At 39.8% G+C, this 12,318-nt stretch overlaps 1 pseudogene; it reads left to right on the top strand.

Annotated features, from left to right (window-relative positions):
• Nucleotides 1-1,632: 1,632 nt before the first annotated feature.
• LOC118615872 lies at nt 1,633-1,909 on the top strand (annotated as a pseudogene).
• Nucleotides 1,910-12,318: the final 10,409 nt, after the last annotated feature.

The following is a 12,318-nucleotide window of genomic DNA, read 5'->3' as shown; positions in this document are numbered from 1 at the left end:
CATGATTAGCTAGTGGCAAAGAACTGCATACTGGCATTCTACTGCTGATGTATCCAATCGCATTTCCACTTATTTCCAGGATGAAATTGTGGGGTAAAGATAGATGGGTTTTCAAAAAGTATAACAATCACTGTAAAATGTCGAGGGGTTTAATCCTTTCTAGCTTCTGACCTTTATTGTATTTTGAGCGTATTTGGAGTTCAGATAGTACTATCTTACCCACCCTCTAGAGATAATAAGCAAATAATCAAATGACCCAAATAAGATTTACCCCGGAAATGAGGGGGTGGGAGCTGGTGAAAAGTAAGCAGCCGCGCCATGGGCGGCACAGAGTTTGAGCTTTAACATCATGGCATTCTTCGCGGGGAAGGGATGCTGAGATTTCCCCCCAAGATGTTCATTTCTTCTTTGCACTTCTACAAATGACAGCAACCTATAATCCCTATGGTCACTCTTCAAATCTTTTTTAAAAATCTGAAACCATTGCTTTATGACAAGAAAAATGGTTTTAAAAGATAAGCAAAACAGATAAAGAAACACTTTACAAGCCCAGCAACCACAAACAGCTCGGTTAACATGAGAAATGGGGATGTATGGGGACAGTTTCACAGCAGTGAAGAAAGTCTTTGCGCTGGGTAATTGAATTAGAGGCAGCTCGCGTGGCTTTGTGGAAGTGATGCCTCACCACCGTCCTAGACGGAGAGCTGTAGAGGGCATTCACGGCCATAGAAAGAAAATAGAACACAATGGATGTCATATAATTGTTAAAAAGCCATTGAATGTTTTTAACAATGAAGATTATTGGCTAAAATCACATCTATTGTGTAAGGTAAACTAGCTCGTTGGATTAAAAAATTGTTCAAAACCTGCAAAAACTGAGTGAATGATAATGGTAAATTTTATTTCAGCTGAAGAGAGGTTATCAGTAAGGGTGAAATAATAGCTTTGAAAGGAAATAAAAAATTGGAGGAATATACACAATCCAACCTCATTACATTTGACTATTGTGATATGTTCTCTGGTACCATGTACTAAATTTCCAGGTATTTTTTAACCCTATTATGTTTACTGTCTCATAATAACCTCTCTTTCTGAAGAAGAGATTGAAAGAAAGGGCATGGTGAACAGAATTCTATTCAGTGTGTTGAGTGTGATTAGTGGAGCACCCATCCTTGACTTTTCCAACTTAGCTACCTAAAAATTACACATATTTTCTTCTATCTGTAGAAACAACATAGCCAAAAATCAAAGCTATCTTACCTATATTATTATTTATCTGTGTATATACAAACTGGGTTTATAACAAAATATTATCATGCTGTGTATCTACAAACAGGTAGGCAATTTTGAGGTTATGAAAGGATCTGATTCACCATGCCCATCAAAAAGACTGCATGTAGCCCAGCTGGTGTGGCTCAGTGGTTGAGTGTTGACCCATGCACCAAGAGGTTACTGGTTCGATTTCTGGCCAGGTCACATGCCCAGGTTGTGGGCCAAATCCCCAATGAGGGGCATGCAGGAGGCGGCCAATCAATGTTCTCTCTCACTGATATCTCCCTTGCCCTCTCCCTTTCTCTCTCTCTAAAATCAATAAAGAAAAATTATTTTAAAAAACAGACTCTGGCTTTCCGGCGGTGACGACCTCCCCACGACAATATGCCTCTCGCTAAGGATCTCCTTCATCCCTCTCCAGAAGAGGAGAAGAGGAAACACAAGAAGCAGCGTCTGGTGCAGAGCCCCAATTCCTACTTCATGGATGTAAAATGCCCAGGGTGCTATAAAATCACCACCGTCTTTAGCCATGCACGAACAGTAGTTTTGTGTGTTGGTTGTTCCAACAGGAGGAAAAGCAAGGCTTACAGAAGGATGCTCCTTCAGAAGGAAGCAGCACTAAACACACCTCCAATCAAGATGAGTAGGGAACCATCCCAATAAACACATTTTGGATAAAAAAATGAAAAAAATAAAAAATAAAAACAGACTCTGCATATAGTATCAATAACCTCTTAGGAAGTTTACACAAGTCAGAATGGCCAAAACTTTCTGTGGTAGCCAATTCAACCATAAGAATATAGGTAGAATCTTCAAATCCATCTCTTTTATCCTGAGAGTGGTATTTTTAGGATGTATAAATCTAGCATCGAAGGAGTTTGTTTTGTTCTGGTGGCTTGTGATAGAAGTTACATTTTCTGTAAGCTATCTTAAGCAACTTTTAAAGAAAGAATAAAACAAAAAACATAATCAGGATTGATTTTACAGCAGGCAAATGAGTAAAAAAGCCCTAAGTTATAATCTGATTGTAAATCCAAGTCATAGTTAAAATTAGATTTTAAAAAGTATTTTAAACCTTATTGAGATACTATGAAGTCTTCAAAATTGTGGAAAATTGGTATTTATATTGACATGTATTGACATGCATATGTCATTGTCTGTGCATGATGACAGCTGTTGGGATAACAAGGAATTGCATAAAATTAATTTGAACACAATGGGTCCGATTCAGCAACTTGGATCTTATTAGAATATCTTGAGTAAATCACTTTATTTATTGTGGGAAAAAACTTAGTACTTTACATTTTTTCAGTGAATATATTCTCCTATGTGTTTTGCTGGACATAAACTCATTGAGGAATTAATTACATTACAGAATGGATTTCAGTGGCATAGTTGTTAAGAGATATTAAGAGTTCAGAGTATCCAGTTGTGGTGGTGGTCACGTGAATGTATACCTATGTTAAAAAATTCACAGAATTGGCCCTGGCCGGTTTGGCTCAGCGGTTAGAGCGTCGGCCTGCGGTCCTGAGAGACCCGGGTTCGGTTCCCGCTAAGGGCGCGTACCTCGGTTGCAGTTTGTCCCTGGCCCTGGTCGGTTGTGTGGGTGGCAGCCACTCGATGTGTCCCTTTCGCGTCGATGTTTCTCTCTCTCTCTCTGTTCCTCTCTCTCCCTCCCAGTTTACCTGAACAAAAAATGGAAAAATGTCCTCTGGTGAGGATAAAAAAAAAAAAAAAAAAATTCACAGAATTGGATACCAAGAAAGGTCACTTTTTCTCTATGATAATTCAAACAATAAAACTAATTTTTTTTTGGTACGTGCCCCTAGCGGGAACTGAACCCAGGACTCTCTGGTCCACAGGCTGACGCTCCGCTGCGCCAAACCGGCCAGGGCTAAACTAATTTTTTTAAAAAGAATTCAGAATATAGCAAATGATTTAGGTGTTTTAAATATTTATGCTGGCCTCTGAAGGATAGAATATAACTATGGAATGTAATAAATTTGTAAATAAATAGTAAATAATACTAAAACTATAAAGAATAAGGGAGAATGTTTTAAAGTACGTACCAAAACATATGAAAGAACTATGCAATCTGGGACGATGAGCTTTCTTAAGAGACAATTTCAAGGTCAGTAAATCATTTCACAACAAATTTACTAGTCGGGGGTAAATATTTCCCTCAGTTATTAGTAAAAATAAATTTAAATAATGTTAAAATTATGTTTGCATCATAGAGTAAGAATTGGAAGAAAACTGAAGGAGTCATTTGATTATGCTCAGGCAGGTATAAATAAAGTTAGTTAACCAAAGCTTTCAAATCTCTTCTCAAAGGTCTCCAAACACAGAGATCCCACGGTGGCCACCAGAAAACATATCCTCGTGTTCTACCCCCAGGCTGGGTGAGCTGGGGATGCGAGTCTGTGTTCAGCTGAAATAGTTCCTATGCTAAGTTCTTTCACCATCTCTGTTCCCAAAAAGAAGGCCTTCCTCTTCTAGAAATTTCTATGCCTTTCTCAACATAACCGGCTCATCACTTTAGCCATTCTTCTTCAAGTTCAGCAAAGTTACCCTTTATGCTATGCTCACAGACGTGCCCATAAGACCTTTCTATCATAACGGTTCTGTCTACCTGGGATTCTACACCTGCTCTGTGTTTTAGAGAACGGTGCCTACAGTAGGTCCTGTGCTCCTGTTCATTCTCAGCCCCAACCCTGAGGGTCTGCTGCTTCCTGGACCATGCATGCTCAGTTCAAAATTTTTTCTTTTTCCTCTTTTTAAACAATCTGGGTAGAAATTGTGTGTTGTGTAAATATACCACATACAAATGGGTATCATATAAATGCAAAACCCCCCAAGGGAAGGAGGCGCATGGTTCTTTAGTTCGTTTTTTAGTTAATGATGGAAGTGTAGGTAAGACTATGACAGGAAGTAGCCTTAAGTCAAGGATGTATAAGTAATGAAAAGGAGAACCTCTGTAGGTGGTACCCAGAGGAGTTATCATTCTCTTCCCATCAACATGGAGTTGGACACAGAGGCCCCTTTCCCCACAGCAGCAAAACAAAATAACACAAGTGTTATCATTGACAGTCATAGACATGTATAGACACTTACAGGATTAAGTGAGCAGCCCATTCAGAAACGTGCATTTATAAATAGGAACAGAAGTAACTAGAGGTGTAAAAATAAAGTTGATAAAGATACTTGACATTAAATTCAAACTTCAAGTTGGAAACACTCAGAGGCTGTGCTTTCCATAAGTCAGACCTAATTCAAAGAAATGGCCAGGCTGGCATGGGCCAACTGCAGATATGGCCAGGACAGGACCTAACGGAGGCCCAGCACAGACGCACCATCAACTGACGAGAAAAAAGACTCAAAACAGAACGAGGACAAATCATTCCGTAGTCTTACTGGCAAAAAGTATCATCCATTCCTTACCACGGAAAGGATCCCTACTTCAGTTGTGTATCTTTATTTACATTATTTTTTACTTACTGGCATATTATTCATTCCACACTATGTTTCATTTCTCCTCATATGGTTCTTTTGCAACCTTTAAAAAGCCATGAATTATGTTCCCTTTCAAGTGTCTGAACTTGGTGGACACAGGAGAGTGGGCGGGCTTCTTCCAAATCTTGTTGCTCAGAATATGTGAAAAATACGCAGCAGCACCCAGACAGGCCTGTCACTGTTTGAATGTGCCACCTGTTACACTTCCAGAAATGAGAACTACTTTGCGAGGAAGAAAGGGGGTTCTGCTCTGGAAACTGCTCATGGAAGCTCTTGTTTTATACTGAGGGGGTGGTTCCATAAAATGGCCATTATCAGCTGCATAAAACAAAATGTGTGGTGGCTGGAGGCTGGTCCCTATTTTAAAATCCTAGAAAAGATAAACTCTGAAGATTATGGGCCATTTCCACTCTCTCCTCTGCTTCCAAGAGGCAATGTGGGTCTGAAGAGGAAATTAAAGATTAATGGCTTAAATAAACCAGAATTCTTGTTTTGTGTAACTGCCCAAATGCTCAGACAAACTCATTGTTGCTCAATATTTAAAGGCTGCATGGTTTATTCCATTAACTTTGATTTGTCCTCTGGCTTCTGTAATTTTTCCATACGGGACCGGTGTACCAATCTGGCAACCCTCCCTCCCCTCTGTCTGGGTTTCACTCCCTGACAAGGGCTCTGTGCCTGTGTGTCCCTGCAAGGATCCATAGGCTTACTGGTGACTATAGTCTCAGTCTTGTTCAGTGGTGCTATCTTTACCCACAGATTTAACTGAGACGAAAGTATCACCATCGAACAACAACTTGAACAGAAACATCTGAGTTAAACAAGAATTATTAGGAGAAAATCCCTATATAAGGTTAGATAAAAACACATAAGGCAGGATAACAGTTAGCTCCAATAAGTTTTTCTAGGGAGAGATGCCTTCTATTAAGTATAATTGAACCCATTTTAAAAAATCACACTCAAAAAAAGGGAGAAAAACTAGTATTGACAAAAAATTATGAAAATGACAAAAATTTTTACTTGCATCTGCTGCACAGGGGTGTTGATATCATAAAAACTTAACTATAGTGAAATATTTTGTCAAACAGTATTTGTTTCCTATATTAAGAAGTCAATGCTCATGTGCACACGATTGAACTTACAGAAACTGAAAACCTAAGGTGGTAGGATTAAGGATTCCTCTCATTTTCTTCTTTATAGTTCTACATATTTTCCAAAATTTTGTAAAGAATTTTTAGAAATAGAGAAAAAGGTTAAAAACTTAAAAACTCTTTAATATAGTTTTTCCTGCTGAATTAGTATCCTGTTCATAAAACATGAGCATAATAATTCAAAGTTGCTATTGAGTCCATCAAGATGTGGCTACCTAAATAATGTATAAGAAGTATATTTTATAGAAAATTAGGATAAAATTATGCCTTTATGCCTTGTCTATATGATCTCAAACCCAGAGATATTTAAAAATATTTGAGTGACTGAGTTTTTTACTTTTCAGCCAGATGAGTGATACTATATAGCTCGCTAGCTATATTTTGGTAATCACCATAATTTTTTAAACATCAACGTTATTAAATATATTCTCTATTTCTCTACATCAGAATTTCTCAACGTTGGCATCTACTGACATTTTGGGCCAAACAATTATTTGTTGTGGGGGGCTGTCCTCTGCATTGTAAGATGTTTAGCAACATTTCTGTTCTCTGTCCACTAGATAACAGTTGTGGCAACCAAAAATGTCTTCAGACACTGCCAAATGTCTCCTGAGGGAAGAAATCACCCCTGGTTGAAAACCATGGCTCTATAGTAAGTTATTACTATCCAAATATTTTGATTATCTTTTTAATTATTACCTATTGCCATGGCCACATTAATCATGCCATGATTCACATTGATCATAATGATTAAAGAAATTACAGATTTACTCTGGCACTCAGCACTTACTATGAGGCTGTTAGACAAAGCCTGTGAATGTTAAAGGGAAAAAATTCCTATAATTACAAAAATAAAAGATTACCCCAAAAGAGCAAAGAGTTTGGTTGTACACTAGAATCAAATTACATTCATTTGTTGAAGTGGTCTGAATGACTCAAAGACTTACAGCAGCTATTATTCACTCAGCTACGGCATGGCAGATATTAAAACATATTTTGAAAAGGAGGGCTTTTGCTTCATGTGACAATACTACTGACATTCAAGGAGAGATTTAGTGATTCATCAGTCAGGCATAATTTTTCCCTTTAAACATCACCTATCATTTTTCTCATTGCCTTTTATATTTTAACGCACGCTCAGTGGCACCCACAATCAAAATTCAGTTGCAAACCTGATACCAAAATTGAATCTTACTTTTATTTCATGTGAATAAATATTATGAATGATCATAGTTAATAACATAAATCATAAATATTATCTGCATTACCATTCTTCTAGAATCATCTAGAATCTAGATTGTAGTGATGTTTATTCCATCACTGTGAATGGTGGATGGTCTTTTATCTCTTCTAAATGTCCCAGTCCTTAAGGGATAATTAAATATGACCCAAAAGCAAAATTAAGTTTAAGAGGATTTTTTCAAATGCATAGCCTTTGATTTGTGCTATTGTCCTCCAATTTCCCCTTTAAATTTTCAAAAATAACATGTGAGTTTTAAAAGTTATTTAATTTAAAATGACTCTTTTTAAAAAAGAAAACACTGTAGTGGGATGCCGGGATTGCATTCATCCCAGCATGCCCCACCACTGTTCTTTGGATGGCAATCACAGGACCCAGACATCAAGCTGTGGAAGAGATTCTTCCAAGCAACAGCATCTGGCTCTTTGGCAAACTGAACAGGCAGTTGCCCTGGTGGCTTTGGAGTTGCCTCTGGGTCTGTCACAGGGTATGGCTGCTAATGGAGTGTCTGGATTCTCATCCCCTTTTCATTTCACCGACTTTCTCATATACCTTTTCGGCATCAAGAGACTCACTCCCTTCCACAAGGCAAACACTGCCCTCCTCAAGCCTAATAGATTTCTACATAAACCCTGTTGTACTTCAATAAGCATCCCTTTCCGCTGCCCACATCCCTTACGAAAGTGTAAAAATAGGCAAGCATTCTGGCAGCAGCCACACTGGCATTCTATTTCATACCCCACCTGCAGAGAGAATCAGAAATTAAATGTTCTATTTTCAGTCCTGGATATTGTAAGCCTGTATTTTCACCTTCTTTACTGGCAATAGATCTCTTTGCCAGTTAAATTTAATAAAGTCATATTTATAATATGAATAGCTACCTAATCTCACGGAAACTTTTTTTTCCATTCTCAAGATTGCAGTCTAAGCTGGTAAGGTGGCATAAGAACTATAGGGGCTTAGTTTCAAGAATTTATGGCACTTTAAAATCATAAGTGCAGTCCCTGGAACAAACAAACACCCTGAACACCAGAATCGGCAGCTCCAGAACAAAGGGGCTCTCATATCCTCTTAGCTGTGTAGGAAATTAAAAAGACCACATTTGGAAAGTAGAGAATGAGTTTAAAAACACCGAACAAGCTTTTGAATAATTCGTACCAAAGGCATTAATCAATATGGCCTCACTACAGACCACAGGCTATTCATGGGCGCCATAACCCATAAATCATACTCAAAAGATGAAATAACTATTGGTGAAGAGATGACTCAAAGACTCTAGTGGGTCCACACACACAGATCAGTAAGATAGCTTTCTAAGAGGTAGCATTTAATTCTTCCTGTTAGAGTTCACCAGCACAAGAGAGGCTTTACGCATTGGCCACCTGTATGGAGACTCAGTTCTAATCTACTGTTTGATCACCACATTCAAAAAGTCCGTCACTGACCTATGGAAAAATCTATGGTAATGTCTGTTCTATGTATGGGAAGCAAATTAAAAACAAGGGGGAAGCCCTGGACAGTTTGGCTCAGCAGTTAGAGCATCGGCCCAAGGACCAGAGAGTCCCGGGTTTGGTTCCCACTAAGGGCACGTACCTTGGTTGCAGTTTGTCCCCGACCACCGTTGGGGTCCTGTGGGTGTCAACCATTCAATGTGTCTCTCTCACATCGATGTTTCTCTCTCTCTCTCTCTCTTCCTCCCTCTCTATCTGAGATAAATGTAAAAATGTCCTCGGGTGAGGATAAAAGATAAATAAAATTAAAAAATAAATACAAACAGGGGGAAGAACATCTTTATAGGAAAGACTATATTTGAGTATAAGTTGTTACTTGGGAAATCCTGAAGTCAAAGGGAAATAAAACCCATCAACTTTGAGGACTGGCAAGTAGTTGAAGCTAAACTGGCCCCAAACAAACACATATACAGTAACTATTTCTAGCCCAGAAAGGGGGATTTAAAAAGTAAACAGTATTTATAATTATTTTGAATACAACTTTTTTTTCATGCTCTTATATGTTGGTTAAAATATATAGAATTAAATGTTTGTTTTTATTCCCATGCAAAAAATTATCTTCTAGAGAGCACATAAGCTATCTAAACACACAACACATTATACACTCAGTTGCCTTCTGATTTTATTTTTTAGAAACAAATCAAATTTGAACATTAAGAGTCATCTACTTTTGTCAGTTAATGCAAACAACTCCCGTGGCTTTCCCCAGCAGCGTTGCTGTAGATGATCAACACAAGTACTTACAACTTGCAGCAACAGACAAATCTCTCCAGGCTTAATTTTGTCCCCAGTAATCTTCTATATTCTGGAAACCAGAAAAACCATGATGACTTCTGCCCTCAGATTTAGGATGGTGAATTTTCCAGAAGAGGATGGATAATGTAAACTTTTATATCAAATGCTTATTATAAATACCTGCTTCTGCTTTACATGACAGAAGAAAATAACTTAGTTCCTAGTCCTGAGCATGAAAATTTCTAGACATACTCAACTGCTAACATTGGCATAGAGCATAATAGCTCCCAAATATCGTTGCTGAATGAATAGATCAGTGAATGAAAAAATGAGTTCATTTTACAATCAACTTTAAAAAATTTTTTTTTCTTTATTGATTTTTAGAGAGAAAGGAAGGGAGAGGGAGAGAGAGACAGAAACATTGATGAGAGAGAACAATAACTGGCCGCCTCCTGCATGCCCTCACTGGGGATCAGGCCCACAACCCGGACACGTGCCCTGACCGGGAATCAAACTGGCCTCCTCTTGGCGCATGGGTTGATGCTCACAATCAACTTTTAAAAATATATTTATGCTCTAGAGACTTCTTAGATTGATAATCACACATCTTTAGAGAAATCAGAGACTTCAGTAGAAAACATTGTACATGAAAAATAAATAGATATTGCCATTCATCTATGAATATATTGGTTAATAGACCAAATTGATCCAAATATGCAGTCAGAGTTGACTATATGGTCTATTGTAAAATGTTTTTTGCTTTTACTGGGATGTCTTCATTAGGACTCTAGAGTTGACTGAGGTTGTATATATCCAATGTCAACTACCAGGACATTTAAAAATATTTCTTAATGATAATGAAATTGTTTGGTTTTCCTCCAAGTGTTTTATCAGAGACACGGGCTTACTCAAAGTCACCTATTCCTTGGTGCATATCCAGTGTCTACAGAATGGTTCTTTGTTCAAAAAAGTCTTTATTGCTCTAGCCAGTTTGGCTCAGTGGTTGAGCGCCAGCCTGTGGACCAGAGAGTCCCAGGTTCGGTTCCTGCTAGGGGCATGTACCACCAAAAAAAAAAAGTCTTTATCAAGGCCTTTGCTACTTCTGTTTCTCATTGAAACAGGAAGAGGTCAGGATAAACTTAGGGCCATGATTCTATGGATACTTAATGTCTATAAACCATGCCTGTTCTATGTTTCTTTGACATATTTTGTGTATCAAATATGACAGCACAACCAGAGGAAATTGCTTTTCCAAAAGTAACTAAGAGCATACCACCTACTTTTGGTTTGGTCTGTGTGTCCCTTAGGTGGTGACTCTGTCATTCTCAGAGCTAAGTATTAAACACAATTATATCTTTCTCTTTTTGCTTGTTCATTAGTCAAATAAACTGCCATTTAGTCTAAGAGATACTGTCTGTTGCTGAACTAGCTTAAATGGTATTCAATAAATGATTAGGAATGTCATTATTGAGCGACCATCCAAAGTCACACACATGCTAATAAAGACGCCTCCAGCATCCATAGGTCAAATGCCAAGAAACAGATCCACAAACACAAGTTAGTCTGTTGTTATTCTTATGTGGTTGGACAAGTATGACATCTAAGGTTCAAGCTATCCTGAGAAGAGAACCACTTCTTCCTGGTCTAGGAGACTTGGTCTCCCTCTTGATACCCACTTGATACACATGCTCTCACCATCAGCAGAAACCAAGGCTTGCTTGATAAATCATAACTGGAGTACTTCAATTTTTGCAATCTGAAAAAGTCCAAAGGAACAGGAAAAGCTCTAGACACATCATAAAGAATGAGGTGGGAAAGGAGGGCAGAAGGCTTCCTAGACCATGCCAAGTAGTTGATAGCTGGCTCTCACCAAAGGGAGGTTACAATGCTCTAGAGATCCACCTGTTTTAACTGAGGAAGAGGAAAAGCCTGGGGCTTCAGAAAAAAACTCCAGGTCTGCTTGTCTTCAGAGGCTTGGAGAGGCTCCCTAACCAGTGGGTGGAATCACAGAAAAAAGCACATCTGCAGGAAGTCTATACACGAATAGATGGAAACGGGCGGGGGGAGAGTGGGGTATGTTTGATTGAGGGATAACAAGGCTGGCCCAGGGACACTGAGGGCCACAGAAGGGAGTGTGTGTTTGTGGAAGTTAACTCTCCTGTGATGCTGTCCCTCCAGGGAAAGGGATATATCCAGTTGGCCTTGGAGGCCAGAGTCCTTCCTTATTCCTTTGCAGAATGTGTATGATTGTCCTGGGCACCTGGAAGTCTGTCTACCTACTCTCTGGCTTCCCTCCCAGGCACCTCACATAGGCTCAGATCCCAGTAGTGTAGCTCTTTCTGGCGCTGCGCGTGGCTGGCCGATGCAAGAAGTCTCCAGAACTCCTCAAAGGAGCTCGCCCCCCACAAAGCCTTTGGTGAAGGAAGGTGACCACCTGGTATGAGTGTGCTTATTAGCCTGCAGCCGCGTCTTAGCCCACACTAGGGGAGGGGGCGATACTCATGGGAGGGCATCCCCTCCCCTAGCCGCTTGAGACTCAGCTGGGAGACTGCTCTGGGGAAGGGGTAAGGACAGGGCAGCTTCCAAGAACTGTGAGACTCCAAACAGCAGGCGCAAGCCCTTCGCGGGCTCTGAAGCACCTTATAAAGACCCAAATTGCGATCCAACCCTTCTCCAACTTGTGCCCGCCCTCGGGACCGGGCGACCTCAAGGGCAGACCTAGCGCTCGAGTCCTCGCGCTCCGGAGCGCGGGTCTGGGCCGGCCGCAGGGCTACGCCTGGCACTAAACACCGCCGCTCTCTTGGCGTCAAGGTTTGGGAGCCCAGGGTCTTCCCTTCTCGCTCTGGCTCCCACAGTTCGCCCACCGGGGTTCGAGGCTGCCGGCGCGCGGCCAGAG

Source organism: Molossus molossus, unplaced genomic scaffold (assembly GCF_014108415.1).
Source record: "Molossus molossus isolate mMolMol1 unplaced genomic scaffold, mMolMol1.p scaffold_m16_p_1, whole genome shotgun sequence".
Lineage (NCBI taxonomy): Eukaryota > Metazoa > Chordata > Mammalia > Chiroptera > Molossidae > Molossus > Molossus molossus.
The sequence above is the reverse complement of the archived record's forward strand: the minus strand, read 5'-3'. Positions and strand labels throughout refer to the sequence as shown.